The sequence below is a fragment of the Eubalaena glacialis genome, chromosome 11, assembly GCF_028564815.1.
Source record: "Eubalaena glacialis isolate mEubGla1 chromosome 11, mEubGla1.1.hap2.+ XY, whole genome shotgun sequence".
Taxonomy (NCBI): Eukaryota; Metazoa; Chordata; class Mammalia; order Artiodactyla; family Balaenidae; genus Eubalaena; species Eubalaena glacialis.
In genome coordinates this window covers 108488909-108492906 of record NC_083726.1, presented here as the reverse complement: position 1 = coordinate 108492906, position 3998 = coordinate 108488909, and the positions used below count along the sequence as shown (strand labels likewise).

The 3998-nt window shown below is 35.9% G+C and overlaps 1 pseudogene; it reads right to left on the bottom strand.

Moving 5' to 3' along the window:
- Window positions 1-1652: 1652 nt before the first annotated feature.
- Window positions 1653-3139, bottom strand: LOC133101751 (tigger transposable element-derived protein 1-like; annotated as a pseudogene).
- Between the last annotated feature and the right edge of the window lie 859 nt (window positions 3140-3998).

Genomic DNA, 3998 nt, shown 5'->3' with positions numbered 1-3998 from the left:
CTCTGCTGGAAGTATGTGAATATATCCAACCCTGGAAGCAGGTAGGGGTTAACATGTGAGTAACTTTTCCCTTCTTTGTATTTCAGGTTCGGTTAGGCTGACCTAATCAGTCCTTTATTACTCTTATAGGCAGTACTCCGGAGTAAAACCTTGCCATCCTCTGGCTACTAATTTTTGTGCCTTCTAAGGATATTTGTCTGTCTGTTAAGCTTAATGTAAAGTAAAGATTGGCAAAATTTTAGAAACTTATCAATTGTAGCCCACATTCCCCTCCACAATCATTTCTTTTTATTTTTTATTTTTATTTTTTTGTAACTGACATTTTGTTACTAGTAAAGCATCAGAAAGTTGTTGATTATATTTTCTGTCAAAAAGTTGGAGTACAGATGTTGGATATTTCTGATTTAAAGTAGATTCAACTGTTTTGGAAACAAGCTAAAAATTAACTTGACATTCTCTAAGGAAAACAAAATAATTCAGGACTCTTGACTGAAGTTTAGCCATTCTTTCCAGGAGAGCTAGATTTAGAATAAGGAAGCACTTCCAGGCTTGGATTATACATTTCCTAGTAACACTCTGAGGTCTATTTTAGTAAAGGAGCCAGATGAATGTTAGCACCTCAACTGTGGATGCCAAGCTGTACGACTTGCTTATTCACTTTTTTCAAGTCTGTTGAGTTGTCTCTTTCACTGTGTGGCTTTGCTTCAGTGTCTGAATCAAAATTTTATCATACTTCATACTTGTACAGCTTTTCAAATCCTCCTTCTTTGTTCTATATTGCTCTGTCTGACAAACTCTTCTACACATGAGTGGTCTTATTGTTAGGCTCCTGTGATAGAATTAAAATACCACCTTGCAAAGATTTTTGTTTTCTTTTTGTGTTTGGCACTTAGTAGGCATTCAGCAATCATTTCTTAAATCAAGAAACCACTTTTGGCTTGAAAGATGTTCAAAGCAAGTGTTGATGCTTGTTAATGTAATAGTTGGGTAAACTCTTAATCATTTAATAATAGAATATCTTTAAAATAGTGATTTATTTTTACAACATTGATTTTTAACCCATTCAGATATCAGCTTCACTTTTTCATGAAAGCTGTTCCTATTTTGTATCCATAAAAATCTTATGCTTTTTATACAAGAGAAAATATGATTCTGTTCTTTCTAGAGTGTCGAAAAGGAAGTGTGACAATCACTCAGATTAAGTAATGGTAGTTTCAAAACATTTAGCACATTATTTTAAAGGCAGGACCAAGTAAAGAGCAAGGATGTGATACTTTTCTTGGACGCCTCCACACTTTCATCAATTTCTCATAGTTTTCCATAGTGGAATAGCAACACCCAACATTCACTTTCTTCTCATGTTAATCACTGGGAACAGAAAGAGAATTAACTACATTTAAAGGACCTGGGAGAAAGTAGAGGCATACCTCAGAGATATTGCAGGTCCTGCCCACCTCAATAAAGCAAATATCAAAATAAAGTGATTCACATGAATTTTTTGGTTTTCCAGTGCATATGAAAGTTATGTTGACACTATACTGTAGTCTATTGAGTGTGCAATAGCATTATGTCTAAAGCAACAATGTATATACCTTAATTAAAAAATACTTTATTGCTAAAAATTGCTAACCATCATCTGAGTTTCCAGCGAGTCATAATCTTTCAGCTGCTGGAAGGTCTTGCCTCGATGTTGACAGCTGCTGACTGATCAGAGTCGTGGTTGCTGAAGGCAGGGGTCGCCGTGGCAGTTTCTTAAAATAAGAAAGCAGTGAGGTTTGCCACATCAATTGATTCTTCCTTTTACAAACAATTTCTCTTCAGCATGCAGTGCTATTTGATAGCACTTTACCCACAGTAGAACTTCTTTCAAAATTGGAGTCAATCTTCTCAAAACCTGCAGCTGGTTTATAAACTAAGTTTTTATAATATTCTAAATCCTTTGTTGTCATCTCAACAATCTTCACCGCGCCTTCACCAGGAGTAGATTTCATCTCAAGAAACCACTGTCTTTGCTCCTCCATATGAAGCAACTCCTCATCCATTCAAGTTTTAACAGAGGATGGCAGCAATTCAGTCACATCTTCAGGCTCCACTTCTAATTCTAGTTCTCTTGCTGTTTCCACCACATCTGCCATTACTTCCTCCACTGAAGTCTTGAACCCCTCTAAATCATCCACGAGGGTGGGAAGCATTTTCTTCCAAGCTCCTATTAATGTTGATATTTTCATTTCTTCTCATGAGTCATGAATGTTCTTAATGCCATTGAGAATGGTGAATCCTTTCCAGAAGGTCTTTAATTTACTTTGCTCAGTTCCATCAGAGGAGTCACTGTCTATGGCAGCCAAGGCCTCGTGAAATACATTTCTTAAACAATAAGACTTGAAAGTCAAAATTACTCCTTGAACCCTGGGCTGCAGAATGGATGTTGTGTTGTGTTATGTTTTCAGGCATGAAAACAACATTAATCTCACTGTGCATATTCTTCAGAGCTCTTGGGTGACTCAGGTGAATTGTCAGTGATCAAGAACATTTTGAAAGGAATCTTTTTTCCTGAGCAGTTGTCTCAACAGTGGGCTTAAAATATTCAGTAAACCATGTTGTAAACAGATGTGCTGTCATCCAGGCTTTGTTGTCCCATTTATAGAGCACAGGCAGAGCAGATTTAGCATAATTCTGAAGGGCCCTAGAATTTTCAGAATGATGAATGAGCACTGGCTTCAACTTCAAGTCACCAGCTGCATTAGCCCCTAACAAGAGAGTCAGCCTGTCCTTTGAAGTTCTGAAGCCAGGCACTGACTTCTCTCCAGCTATGAAAGTCCTAGATGGCATCTTTTTCCAATATAAGGCTGTTTCATCTACATTGAAAATCTGTTGTTGAGTGTGGCCACCTTATTAATTATCTTAGTTATCTTCTGGATAACTTGCCTCAGCTTCTACATCAGCACTTGCTGCTTCACTTGGCACTTGTATGTTATAGAGACAGCTTCTTTCCTTAAGCCTCATAAATTAATCTCCACTAGCTTCAAATTTTCTTCTGCAGCTTCCTCTCTCTCTCAGCCTTCGTAGAATTGGAGAGAGTTAGGGCCTTACTCTGGACTAGGGTTTGATTTAAGGGAATGTTGAAGCTGGTTACAAACATTAAATTTGTAAAAAACAAAACAAAACAAACAAAAACACAGTATCTGCGAAGTGCAATAAAGCAAAGTGAAATTATAGGAGGTATGCCTGTAAACAGGATACAGGCCATTTCTGTTCCTTTTATTTTTCTAGTTTTCAACCCTTGAAGGAGTCTATAACCAGGAAAAAATCATATTAAACAAGTAAATTATAAAACTTCATATATATGATGTAAAAATCCTCCACTATCTTAAGGGAACAGGATACAATCAAATTCCTTAGTATAACAAAGAAAGTTTTTCTCAAACAAGACATAAGTTATATTTTCTACTTTATGTCATGTAGCAGACTTATAGTACCTAAATTCTTATATGCACCTCTCCGATGTTGTTGATAAAATGTGCTATAATTTTCTAACCTTTTCAGTAGACATAGATCTTAAAATAAGATGTAATATATATTCATATCATTCTACCCCTAGTGCCTGTTGGAACACTGTAAACATAATATTCACATGTAGTGAATAGCAAATATCCTTTAAGTGTTACAGCCAAATTATAATGTTTACTTCCATCTTCGCACTTAATCCTTTTGGTCAAAGATTTCTCACCTCTCTTACCACATACACACCCACAAACATGCTCACATATAAACACACATGCACACACAAATAGAAGAAAGAGGGAGCAAGGTAAGATTTCCACCATGAAATCTAACTTCAAACAAATCCAAATAAATTCTAACAAGGACCACCCAGCTTGGTGCCAATATCCTCTTCAAGTGAATTATTTTATATATGAAAGTATCATAAAATTCACAAGTAGATATTAGTGTATACAGACAGATATTTTTAAAAATTAAATTATGCTTCTTAGGAGACA